This window comes from Nilaparvata lugens, chromosome 3, assembly GCF_014356525.2.
Source record: "Nilaparvata lugens isolate BPH chromosome 3, ASM1435652v1, whole genome shotgun sequence".
Lineage (NCBI taxonomy): Eukaryota > Metazoa > Arthropoda > Insecta > Hemiptera > Delphacidae > Nilaparvata > Nilaparvata lugens.
This window is the reverse complement of record NC_052506.1, coordinates 77,058,196-77,072,762: the sequence shown is the minus strand read 5'-3', so window position 1 is coordinate 77,072,762 and position 14,567 is coordinate 77,058,196. Positions and strand designations below refer to the sequence as shown.

The 14,567-nt window shown below is 34.3% G+C and overlaps 1 protein-coding gene across 1 annotated transcript in view; it reads left to right on the top strand.

Moving 5' to 3' along the window:
* Positions 1-1,243: 1,243 nt before the first annotated feature.
* The window catches only part of LOC111053303 (teneurin-a), a 419,100-nt gene continuing 405,776 nt past the window's right edge, over positions 1,244-14,567 (top strand). Inside the window, exon 1 of the mRNA XM_039422899.1 lies at positions 1,244-1,355. The gene's annotated coding sequence lies outside the window, so the exon portion shown is untranslated. The remainder of the gene's footprint in view (positions 1,356-14,567) is intronic.

Genomic DNA, 14,567 nt, shown 5'->3' with positions numbered 1-14,567 from the left:
CTGATCCAATCAGGGAATGATATTTGATCTATCAATGGACCCACATGATTTAACGTACGAAACTGTTTTTACAACGTGCTTCCATAATTATTCAGGATCGAATATGTATTACCAATTAATTATACTCCAAATGTAGTGACAAAAATAAAATCACTCTAACAGTGCCAAACCTATGGCCCGGTTGCACAAAAGCCGGTTAAATTTAAACCGTGATTGGTTCTCCTGGAATTGATCATGGTTAAAATTTAACCGGCTTTTGTGCAACTGGCACTAAGAGTTTCTTTATAAACTATTCATTAGCAATAGAGATAGGTCAATCAGTAATATTATAAGTTTCACAATAATAGAAATGAGTGATTTACTTTTTCCAATTCATATTATTTTATGGCCCCAATACACAAGTTTTGGTTTGATGTACAATTTAACCAAGTTGAGAGGCGGAATTTTTGTTTAGTTTGATTTAACCACAGGTCTTGTAACAAAAAGTGAAGTTGGAATTCAATCGTATATAGTATTACAAGGTTACTGTCAGATATCATTCGATATCAAAAGAAACCACAATTATTATAAAATGTTGTGATTCAATTATTTGAGTCTTATAGAGAATGCCGAGGTATAGAAAAAGGGGCTTATGAGATAATCATGGAGTCGATTTGAATAAATAAGCGCATCTACATGAAGTAGGATGAATCCTCTTAGTATCGTGTAGTATAGCCTAGTCAGGAAAAACAGCCAATAAATTGCATGAGACACAGTATCTGGAATTTCTCAGAATATTCAGTTGTAATCGAGAATCAAATCTCGATGAGATCAATCGATGAGGATGGTGGCAGTTTTCAGCGCATGTTGAATGTGAGGATGATGATTGATCCCTTTTCCAGGAAGAGTAGGACTTATATTGATAGTAGATAAATGAGCGCATGGGATCAGAGTTCCGAGAATTAAATTCGTTTTCAGAGATGATTGCTTTTCAGTACAAAAAATACTGGCTGGTAGGTACATTACTAAGCCGATTTCGGCCTTCTTTATTTTTGTAAGGTAATGATGGGTGCTGGGGTGGGTTTGGCTTGTGCGGATTGTCTGTTTTTTAGGCTCGACTCTAAGGAGAAATGAACTGGATAAATTTAATCTGGTGATTGGACGTGGGCGAGCGAAGGATCGGGGGGGTTGTAGAGAGAGGATGAGGAGCACTTCCTTTCGCCCATAATACGACAGTTTTACTTCCCCCCGGGTTGGCAACACTGGCTCACAGAGAGCGCCTCTCTCGCTCAGGGCTGCCAGTCAATGCTCGACTGCCGTTCAATTGTGTTGTGTGACGGCATCACTGTGTCTCGCTTATCACTACTCTTATCAAGGTAACACCACTGCTCTCTTTTTCCACCCTGACAACAAAGCATGGTTGACAATGAATACATTTTGATGTCTCCTTCAATACTCCTTGTCTGTTATTGCAATAATATCTCAATTGTTGAACATAAACAAACACTCCAGCCATGTGTTCGCTAGGTGTCATGTTGTCACTCCACTGATAAGGGGTTATTTTTCAAGACGTAGAAAATTGGCTTTAACTGGCGAATAAAGTATTTCTAAAAGCTACTACGATCTGAAAAGCCTCTTGAACTTTTCTAGGCTGGAATAAATCTTACGAAAAAAAACACACTATACTATAGCCATATTTCCGTAATATATTCAATATATTCAATAATATTTTATCCTAAAACTGTTTAAACTTTTGATGAATTTGAAACTCAATTATTTCAATTCAATAATTACTTTTGATACTTTTCTAATTTTTGGTTCTATTTAGATGCATGATCAAATATGTTGTTCCAAGTGTAGTAGATTAGTTTTGATAGAATGTTGCAGTGAATAAACGGAAGCAATAATCTTCGATCACAGAAAACAACCATCAACAAGAAAAAAAGGAAGAGATTGACTCTGCGACTATTATCAATCTACTGTTAGGCCAATATATAAGATGAGTGTTAGATGAGTTGGTGAGTTTAGTTGGATGATTGAGTATTCTTTCCTCCATGGATGAATATACTGTTACATATTACACGTTAATTGTGTGTTGAGAGCTCGGTGACCGTTCTGAGGATTGTTTTCACCCCTGATGAAATCAATCAAATGCTCCTCGAATATGAGATGTTGTGACACACATGAAGTGGAAAAATAAATAAACGGTTGACCAGTTTTTGTATAGCTAGTTTATTAGTTTATGATTATATCATTTCCATTTCACGCTAAGATCGTTGATGACAGTCAAATAAACAAAGTATATAAAAGCGTAGGTCTTATTCATATAATATGGAGATCTAGCTCTGGGCTTCCTTGGATTTAGACTTTCTTGATGATTAGTGTTGGAAACATAATGAAGCACACTCATTATAGATGATGGTAACACATCATTCGAAAATCGCCTACGAATGCGGCACTACACCACTATTGTGAACGATTCAAATTATCAGAAATAATGAGAATACTGTTTTTGAAAAAACTCAGCAATAACTGAAGCGACTGGTTGATATAGAAATTGATAAATTCTTTATTTTCTGATAAGATTAGACTAACTTATCTGGCTGAATAAAACTGTCATGCTATCTTGCTCTCGTTTGTAACTATATATCTTCCTCATTAATTATTGACTGAGTTTATTATCCGCAGCTATAAACTGTACCGTATGTCGGAAATGGAAGTGAGCCGATCCTTTTTCAGATTGATAATCGGTGATGCTGAATATCAGTGATAATAAATGATTGATCAGTGATTGATCAGTGATTGATCAGTGATTGATCAGTGATAATCAGTGATTGATCACTGATCAGTGATGATGTATTGATAAATGAATATATCAAAATGTTTTTACTATAACACATGATTATTGGGAATGATGAACCCAATAATTATTGGAAAATGGTTTTATCTAATCACATATCCTGGAATTGAACATTTTCATATCAACTTATTGGAAGGGGAGGTTTTTCTTGCACCGTTCTGATAGTGATATTCACGTTATAAAGCCATTGGAAATCATAGAAACGCATTGTTGACACTCATCCATTTTCAGCGGTTTCTGCAGTATAGATGATATCTGTGATCCAATTTATACCGGTAAATCTGATTTGATATTAAAATCTTGTTGCTTGTTGTTAATAAGAACAATTCTATCTCAAATATATTCAATATGTCATATTTTTCATGATTTAATACTACATTAATATAATTGAGATGAAATATATTTAGATCTCCACATAGTCCAAAAATAATTTGGCATCGGTGCGGAGCAAGAAAAAAATTCATGGAGATGGAGATGCGTAGATATCCTTTATCTATGACAGACAAGGATAGAAAACCAATGTTAATCAGGTGCGGGCTTTATAATGTGAACGTGACGTTTAGAGGTATATTGAATTTGTTAGGACCAGATGAAATTTAAGTATTACAGAAATCCTGCAATCCAGAATCGAGTGAAAAGGGTGGAAATAATTTTGAATGATTCGTTTTTCAAGGATATTAGAACGATGTTGAATAAGGTTGAACAAGGATATTTAGCAACTTGATTGATAATTCCAATTATTTGAGTTACCAGCTATTAAAATTCTGATTATTATGCTGAATTATGTGTCTAGTTAATAAGTGTCTTATGCTAAGCGTACATAATTTGCAACTAATTTTTGCGTACTCGAAAATGCATAAATTTCCATACCACATTTGCAATCTCACATAAGATGACAATAACATTATTGTTCATTCAGAGAATGAGAACTCAACGAGAAAGTTACTTGGAAATCATCGATGCCGACTTTATAGAATTATTTTTGGAAAGTACATCAGGAAAGCCTTCATCAAGTTGAAAATGCTTCTTAGCCTTAGGAAAGGCTTCTATCGAGTTGAAAATGATTGTACTGTCACTATTTATCACTATTTATGTATTAGGTACTATTAAAATATTTCAACAGTGGGAAAATAACAATTGGTTGGTTGTAAGGATCAACTAATTCCACATTATTTAGGTTTCGAACAGTGCTCCTATTCACAGGTTTCGAACACGTAACGAGGAAGAATTTTGTGCTCATGTCTGACAATGCTGACTGCGAATAAAATGAATAGAATGGTACTGATGGAATGGAATATCCAAGTATCAAACTAGTATCTAACTTGAACAAGTATCTGGTTTATTTGCTTCTTATATAATTATTGTATAAATGCATCTCTCAACGATTTTATCTTCAAATATCACTTTAGAAATAAAGCTGAAACCGATTGTTTTCTCTATTTTCCCATTTGAAGTCTCAAACCTATACATTTGTCAATTCATGCAAGAAGCTTATGCATTAACAAGACTTTCATAGAAGAGTTAGTAAGAATAACATTGAGAATCATACAAAAGTAGGAGCCAAAATATGACAAATCGTAACTGTTGGAGGTAAGCTCTTTCAAAACTATCAGATTAATATTGACACTTTGAAAATAATAGTGATGTATCACATTTCTCAATAATGTTTCCCTGACTTTTTAATAATACTGTACACATAGAATATGTCACGTCCAGTGATAACACAAATTACTAGAGGAATGACTAGCCAAAGAATAGTTGATTGTTGGCTGTAACATGAGTTCTGAACAAATGTCAGTCGTGATCAGATTGCATGCTTTTCAGTGGACTGAAACAGTTGTTGAATTAGCGCGCTGTGATCGATTTCATCAGTTGTCTGAATGCTCGACGATTTAGAACTCATCAAATTCAAATTTGCATGTGAAGCGGAATCGAAGCTCATGAATAATTGATTCTGCTGGAAATAGGAATTATGTTATCTGTACAACTAGTCAACATACAACAGACCCCGCCTTTTCCAAAGTGGGGTTTTATCAATATACCTACCATTGATAATGAAAGCTAAAATAAAAGGCAAGGATATAATGTTCTCCTTTAATCGGAAGGATGTAAGGATAACCAAAATGAACCCGAAAGACACTGGCTTTCACATATCTTCCCTCCGAAACTTGTAACTCATCTACATCAATATGCCACATTGAAAAAATTATCAATAGATTTTTATACGGTGCGGCTGATTCAGGATACAGAATTGTATTTGTAAATGTATTTCATGTACAATCAATAATATTTAGAAAGAAGAATACAAAAGTGAATGTGAATTTAAGGAATAATAGATTCTTACCGACTTTTGGATTCATAATAATATCGATTTGAAGTAAACTCTTCTGAAGCTATGAATCTATTGCCATAAAATCCATCTCTACCCAATATTCCTATAGCTGATAAATAAATTTTTCAGCTGTGAGCTGTACGATGTTAAACTTCTAATTGAGATAAGGGAATCAATAATAAGAATAATCAGTGAACTTAGTGAGCCCCGCTACTTATAATATGATGGAGTTAGAAAACATTACGTTTTCAATGTGTCAATCAGTGAATCATGAATGGAAAATCATCATCCGCCCATTTCCCACGCACAACCCTTCGCAGCTAATTTGAACATTGCACATTAATTCAATCTTGGATAGTCGTGAAGAAATATGCTTCAACAGATTCAACCAATAATTTCATCAAATATTAAACAATGTCGAAAACGCGTACTCTATTCTTGAAGTTGAAAATCGCCATAAAATGTTCTCTACAAGCAATTTTGCGTAGACTGGGTCTGCTGAAAACAAGTTGCTGGTCAGGGCAAAAACTTTATTCAACATGGAAATAACTGTTGCGCACAGATGAAAAAGGAGCGCTCGATTCAGAACGTATGGAAATGTTCTCACAGGATTTGAAAATTCAATATGTGAGGAAATAAAGGGAGAGTTTAGAGCTTTCCCGTTGGCAACAAACTTCACGGAGAGCTGCTTCTTCGATCGTACATCGAACAATTATCGGATAACTGCGAGCCATTGCAGCGCCATTATTGGACTCCACAAGAGAATATTAATATCGCTCTGTTTGTTCCCGAGCTAAATACTTCCACGTTCTCCCGCGGGAGGATAACCGATTGAAATCCAGCTGCCACCAGCAAACTAGTAATAAAATCCACTTATTGGCTCATGCACATACTATAATCTGGCTTTGAGTTACAACTACACTAGCACATGGCAAGGAACGAGAATGTTTATATTGTGAGGTTGGAGCTGATTTTTTCATTCATTCATTGGTCCGGATGTCTGATAAAGATGATGAACTGAAACTATCAATTAATACGAGTATATGAATTTGTGTACAAATACATTTGTAAATGTACATAAAGACGTCTTATAATTCAGGTTTAATTTATGTATTCACTTAATTACCTAAAACATAGTAGCTCGGGGATGAATTTTGGTGTCATACATTATTAAAACATATTGTATCTCATGAACATTACACATCGTATAGTCTGAGCGCTGATACTATAATATTATCTGAATAAATTGCATCTATTATACAGTATACAAATGTTCACTGGTTATATGCTCAGGAGAGCTAAGTGATAATTGGAAAAATTCATATATTGTGACTCAATTATAAGATTAACATTAGGAATAATTCTGTTATTAACTCTCTATTACAATTCAGTTTTTTCACTTCTCTTACTTCAACCTGATCCTCTAAGCCTCAATAATAATTATAATAATCATTATTATTAAACGAAAATCCAGATAAAATGCTGTAATTCACCCCGAAGACTTCTGCTACTGCAATAAATTATTGACAACAGGGTAAACAGCTAGATGGAATCAGAGATTGACAATGGTGTAATAACCGAAACCGGTCTTTCTGAGTATCAATAAATCTGTGGTTTTTTTAACAATTTCTTAGTATTTATCATTCAGCTAGATGGAAATTCGTTGAGCGCTACTATTCAAAAATTATTTGTCAGCCCGGGAATCGAACCCAGTACCTCCTAATTACCGGCCAGGAATGCTTACCCTTACAACAAACTGACAATCTCCGGATAGCAGCGCTCATTTTATACGAAGCCATAGCGGCCAGCCAGTCTGCAGATGGAAATCTGTAGTCAATAATAATTGTTCTATTCTATCCTTCAAGTCCTCTATGTTCTTCAAGTGTTCCTCTATTGAAGTATACAAAGTCGATCCCTTGTAGTTCCTCTATTGACTTTCCGCTCGCAAACTATTAGAAAGTCGTGGATGCTAAACTTAATCTGAGTACAATATGAAATCGTAAACGTTAGTCCCATTAATATAGAAAGTTTACATCAACTTTGTGTCGTCAATTCTATCCAGTGCCTGTGAAAGAAGATTGAAAGAATTCTCATACCACGCTGATGTTCAATGAAAATACTCAATTGATCCGTTTTTTACTTTCCTTGCCCTATTACCATAGGTAAGGAAAGTATTGCTTTCCGAAAAAATTAAGGTACCCCAATTTGTAAATTTCTATACGTTTCAAGGTCCCCTGAGTCCAAAAGAGTGGTTTTTGGGTATTGGTCTGTATGTGTGTGTATGAGTGTCTGGGTACACGATATCTCATCTCCCAATTAACGGAATGACTTGAAATCCGGAACTTGAGGTCCTTACAATATAAGGATCCATCACGAACAATTTCGATCTAATGCAATTCAAGAGCGCGGCTAAAATGGCGAAAATGTTGTCAAAAACAGGGTTTTTCGCGATTTTCTCGAAAACGGCTTCAATGATTTTGATCAAATTCATACCTAAAATAGTCATTGATAAGATCTATTAACTGCCATAAGTCTCATATCTGTAAAAATTTCATGAGCTCCGCCTCATCTATGCAAAATTTTGATTTTGGATTCTCAATCATTTGGCTTCATATACAAGAAAGGAGAAAAAATCAAGGAAAAAATTAAACATGAAAATCTCTACAATTAATGTCTTGTAACATTTCCACCTAAAATTGAAAATAAGCTCGAAATTCGAGAAAATGTTATTATTTTAATTGCAAATTGTTGGCAACTGTTGATTCTATCAAATCATTCACTATGAAGGGATAGCAGACCTCGTGTGTCTCCAGCGTTATTGTCCTGTCACCAGAATAGAATAGTAGACTTGAGATGCGCGTGAACACTAGCGTCGGGTGATCAATTTTCATAACGGCAAGGAAAGTTGTGTGAGTGCGCCACACCAGATTTTTGAACTATTGTATTATTCAATTATAATAATAATTATTGTATCAATCAGTGGAATAACTCATTGACTAATTGAGCTACGGGATACCTGAAAACCAGTTTCACTGACTATGAACATATATTGATTAATACAATTTACAGATCTCCATGCCACTGATCTCCTGCAGCATAAAACAAAGCGAAAAAGATACAGCATACAAGCGAACAGCATACAACAATGCGAAACTCTGATAAGAGGAATATTATAAAATAGAAGGTGCTAGACGTTGGCAGGTAGCCTACTCTACGCCTTCATGTCGTTTATTCTTCTTGATCGATGCACAGGATTGATTTTCATGATTCTCATTGATCATGTTTCATTCTCATTCGATACAATATTTTCCAAAGTGATGTACAGTAATTTCAGATATGAAACGTCAATAGAATATAAAATTATTATTTAATTGCATTGGATAGATTCCTTCATTTAAATCCCAGGAGGGCGAAGTTGGTGCGTTAAGTTTGATGTTGGTATTATTTGATATATGATGATGAAATATCACAATATATTAATAAGACAGTTCATACTAATCCTACTGAATTTTCAGCTCCCTCCCTCAGCTTCAAGAATCACAACATAATCCTATGATGAATCGGAATAAACGGATTAATATAAATAATTTTTCACGAATCTCTAGAGAAGAGAAAATGGAGCACGAACGAGAGAGAAAGAGTATGGGAGAAGGGAAAAGAAACAAAAAGAGAAGTGGAATTTTCTGACGGAAAAAAAATTATCGTAATAAGTATACAGTTGGGGATGTGAAGTCATTTTTACTCATTAAAACTCAATTTATATAGAAAAAGAAAATTTACCTTCCCTTCATTTCTTACAATGCTGATCATATATAATGGAAGAAAGATCGAACCTCAGTAGAGAAATCCTTCTGGCTAGTTAGGTACTCCATCTGATGCACATGGCTTTCTGGGAGTGCATCTCTACTGATTTATCAAAATGCACATGGCGGAGCAAGTGTGTCACTTAATGATAATGTAGGCCTACTAGAATCCCAATCTTTTACTGATCACTCCAGATACTAAATTGAAGGTGACCTCAATCTATTCTGAGTGGTTGGATCACGTATCACCAGCTGTGGGAGGACTTGTCTGTCATTGGCCGTTAAAGACGTCCTGCATTACCCTTGCATAATTCATCAGCTTTGAACATTCAACTTGCTTATTGGAAATGCACATCGGCGGCAAGTTCAAGCAGGAGTTACGCTAATGCTCTCTGCCACTGCTCTCTCTACTCTAATGCAAGCCGCCCGGTTTGTATTACTTAGCTCAATTGAGCTCAATGCTAACTAAGCTTGTACTTTACGTGCTTAGATGGTGATATATGAGGTCAAGATGCTAGTTTGCTATGGATATATGTTGGATAAATCAATACATGTTATCCATTGTCTCTTTGATACAGATAAACCAACCAACCCCTCGCTCATAACAATATCATTTACGACTCCTAAAACCAATATTGTAGACGATTTTATTCATTTCATTATACAAATTTTCTATATTACATGTTAACATCTAAATCATAATATTATTATTAGCTTTGAACATTCAGCCTGCTCATCGGAAATACACATCTGTAAGAGTTCAAGCAGGAGTTACACTAATGCTCATAATATTATATAAAATCATCGATTTCTACGATGAAACTTGTAAGTAGAGTGATCAAATTCATGACTTTAATAAATTAATCATTCATTAATGCCGAAAAACATGTGTGATATATCTATCATGACTCGAAAATGTTTCAGTTACATTAAAAGTCTTATTTTTCCTGAATCATTTTTTTCGATATTTCAACTTCAAATTCAGTAGTTATTGCTTTTGATGAGAATATGTTTTTGAATAAGATACATTTTTCAACCAAGTTGTTAATAAAAATAATTTCGTGAAACGTTAGTTACATGAAATGATCATAGAAACTTAATATATTCAAGTTCCCAAAGCAAACTCAAGAATCTAACAAATGAGCAATCTCAAATTGGAATTGAGAGGCTCAATAACAGCATCCCAAATTTCAAAATTAGAACTGAAATTCCCCTCAAGCATATTTTCTTCATAACAGTCTCATGCTTACACCATGAACATGTGTAGACCATCACTACATGAGGACATTTAGGCGTTTGTATAAAGCTCCCAGAAACTGAAAAGCATACGTCGAAACAAGCCTTACTGTTCCGATCAGAAGCGATCTAAGTCGCTCTTAATCCAAGCTCAAAAGTAGTCACTTGCAGAGGATTTGGATCGCTGCCAGATTTATGGCTTTCCCAAGCCGAGTTCCGTAGCTGAATTACAAAGAATACATCCTCTTGCCGGTTTGACATAGAGCAGCTGCCCCTTCACTAACTTTACGATAGAAGTGTGTAACCTTCACTATTTTTTCATCCACTATCTTTGTCTCTGTGAAAAATAGCGCTTGGTTCGAACAGCTTTGTTCAAATCTTAGGAAATTTACTGCTTATTGATTTCTTGCAACTAGCGTGCGTCACTTGTCACCTCATCTAAGCCCTAGAGCGTTCATTCGCGCTCCGGACCATTCAACGATTCTGAACAAGATGTTGCTTCGGACAAGCTTTAGTAATTTTGTCCTTCGATACTCTTTAATGTAGTAGAGTAATAAGCTCTCTGACAAATCATATGATACGAATAATGTTTCTTGTTAGAAAATTGAATATTAATGGAATAAGATCATAATTAATTGTTGACGTAAAACAAATTAGGATTCATTGATGTCAGTTGACTTGAATCATTGCGGAAGTAAATTAATATAATATAACTTATTATTATTAATATAACTTATGGATTATTAACTTAAATTAATATTACTTATTTTGTCTGTGATTCTAGTATTCCCATGAAGTTTTCTGTTCACTTATATTGTGTCAAAAAACAAGTTTTTTAAAATGTATACTTATATTGGCTTGTCAAGCAATATTGATCCATCAAACAAACATTACACATTTATAGGACAAATATTTATGTTGTACATTTCGATTCATTGTCATCATGATCATATTCATTGTCTTATTCGGCTACATCGTTGATGTCATACTCTTCTGATTCCACTACAGCCTCATAGCTTGGACCATACACTAATCATCATTGTTGTTTATGGTGTCACTATCACTAATAATGCCTTGGAGTAATCATTGTCAATTGTCATGATTATTGTCTTGGAGTACCTGGTTAAACTATACCTCTTGTTAACACAATAATTAATATGAAATAGTATGATATAACCTATCACTTACAGATTCACATTTGAAATTTAATAAGGACTTTTCTGTTGTCAGGCATCAACTGACCTTGACTATGCAGAAGAATGTTGACATTTACTGAATTTAAATTGACAAGAAAATCCCCTGCCACCTGCTCAAATCTGGGGGCCGCTGGACCCCGAAAATCCGTTAAAGAGTAGAATAGATAAATAATAATGATTATGATTTCAATACAGAGATCCAGATCCAGATTGAATATAACGATGATTTCAATCAATAAGATTAGATAGCTCTTACTTTTCAACTTGAATGCTCTGACACCTTTGAAATGTGTTCATGGAGGTTCGCAAATGCAGTCACCAAGAGTGACTAAACTGTATAAAGTGCTAATTAACGGGTGACTTCCACTTTTTAATTTTCTATTATATTCAATTATCAAGCTACAGGAGCGTGTTCCGCTCTCACTATGTGGTGATTAATATTCTGTAGGAATGTATATTATTTCTTACGATTTCTGATGAATATTCAATTTTTTCATTGATTAAATGCAGATGTTGCACATTGTTAACCCTGTTATTTGCAAATGATGAGTGTCCTGTCATTGCAATCGACAAAGTAATACAATATTCACAGGAATTTCAGTTTTCTATCCAGGCCATTTTGAAACAGAGAGTCAAGTAGAGGCTCTCCCTATGATTAATTATAAATTAATTTATTGACATCTAACAGAATCTACTTGAAATATCAATTTAATCGAAAATGTAAATTGCTAAACAGAATTTCCAATTTTGTATCTGAAATAATTAAAATGAAACTATGCATATCCTCCCGTTTCATCAACCTGATGTATCGAGCGTTGATTAGAAAGGTCGGATGACTATTTATCCTCTAATGCTGTATTCAGTGTTAACTGAGAGCAGGTATTTTATTGCCAATTCCTGGCCTCTGATACTCTCACACCCTTTGTATTCATGTCGGTAATCAATCATTCATCAATATCACCACAAACAGCAAACAGTAATGAATCATTCATCAAAAGAGTTAAAATTAATTATTGCAAAAATGTACGGTATATTGATGTGTACTGTACTGCTCAACTGAACAGCAGAACTAGCTTCTTCCGATATCATTTATTCACAGATAAAAAATCACACGAAGGCGATAAAAAATACAAGACAGATAAAAAATCACAAGCCATGGTGTATGATATGAAGTATTCCCCATTCATAAAATGAATTTCGGAATTCGCGTCATTATACTCACAGGAACATCTTCAGTTACAATACACTCATGAAAATGAAACGTAATTATTAATTTACTGGATATGTATTTATTTATTCTTTATTGATTCATACAATAAGTACATCATCAAAATGATAGGGAGACAAAAAATAAGTTAACCTTGTGCTATTTGAATGAATGGCTTGTTCTATGTGAAATCTAGACAGCGATATGTACTACTGTATGGGGTCGGTGGTTAAGGACAACGTAGAAATGTTGTCTTTATGTACAATACGGGAGCACGGGTATCAAAAGTGAATCAAGTATTCAATCAGATTAATCAGAAAGGTGTTTTTCAGGGGTGGCTCCAGAAATTGTTCTGGTAGGCCCTAATAAAAATGAATTTTGGTATGGACAAGTGGGGATTCGAGGGGTAACCGAATTTGTAACCAAATTATTCCAGCAGAAATGATTCCAAGTTCTATAAAAAAAACACTAGACACCATTATCTCTTACCAAATTTACTTTTTTGACATACCAATGGATTTTTTCCTAAATACGAATAAAACCTGCATTAGCTGCATAAACGTAATGTGAACTGACCCACTAACTCTTCCTGAATACTGACATTGATTCAAGAAAAGCCGTTCATTTATAATATTCGAGGATAGAGCCGATTAAATATATTTGTTTATTCAAGAGACTTCACTGTTCTTGTAACTCTCATTTTCTTTGTATTTTGTAAAAATGTTCTTCTTCTTCTTCTTCTCCTTCTTCTTCTTCTTCTTCTTCTTCTTCTTCTTCTTCTTCTTCTTCTTCTTCTCCTCCTTCTTCATAGTTTATGCTTTGATTCCTTTCTTTCTCTCTGAAAATGAACAAAAACTTTGAAATTCAATTTCAAAATTTGAAGCGCAGTCATGAGTCTTAGAAATCTGTAAAAAAGTCTGTTTCATAATATTATTGCATATGAACACTTGTTTATTATTCGATGACTCACTGGATTTTTGTGTCTATGAATTTTATGACGGCAGATGACTCAGAAGTGTTGGCACTTATATTGCTTTTACGATTCATATCTAATGAATTCATAATGGTTATAATAATTGGCTAATATGGAATTTATATGGTTAATAATATTTATAATTGTAATGTGCTCTAGCCGCGCGACTCTAATAACGCAGATACGCCACTATTAGGTAGAGATCAACAAATTTTATTTGTTATCAATCAAAAACTATTATATTATGGAGGGATTTCTTCCTCGTTCAAATCGTATCCAACATTTAGGGCCGGTTTCCGAGCTCGGGATCTATAAGTTCTGGACTTACAGAGTCCAGGACTAAAATAAGCTCTCGGGTCTAAATTGACTTTCTGAGTCACGATTTTATCTTCTAAACTCCGGGGTCTATTGAGTTCTTGACTTATTTGAGTCCAGGACTTCAACGCAGTAAACATGAAGGAAATTCACAATATTTTGCTGTTGTATTGTTGGCATTATAGCAAAACGGAAACAGCTGATTGCAGCGGGATAATTCAAATAAGCATGTTCTCCAAACTATTTTGTAAAATTTCTTTTCCTCCACCTACTGGCTAAAGTACTTACTTTACTCCCTGAAACATAATACTAAAGTGTCACTTTTTCGCTCTCGGTAGTAAAAAACAGAAAAACTCCCTAGGGAGTAAAAGTGACTCCATTTAAATAACATGGGAAGAATCTCTATTTTAAAAACTTACATTATAATAGGTTAGAAGTTCTAAGCTCAGATGAGAAAGCATAAAGAGGTGTCTGTCATTGAGTCAACTGAATTCAATACCACAACCAGAAATTTGATCAACTCATGAAATAATATATGTTTGTATGATATTATATTCTTAATATTAGTAGACAATAAAAATTTATACAATTTTTAAAATATCTTATTCTATTTAAAATACCAGCCAACAAATATTTTTGATCTGCAATTCAAATCTGAACCGCGTG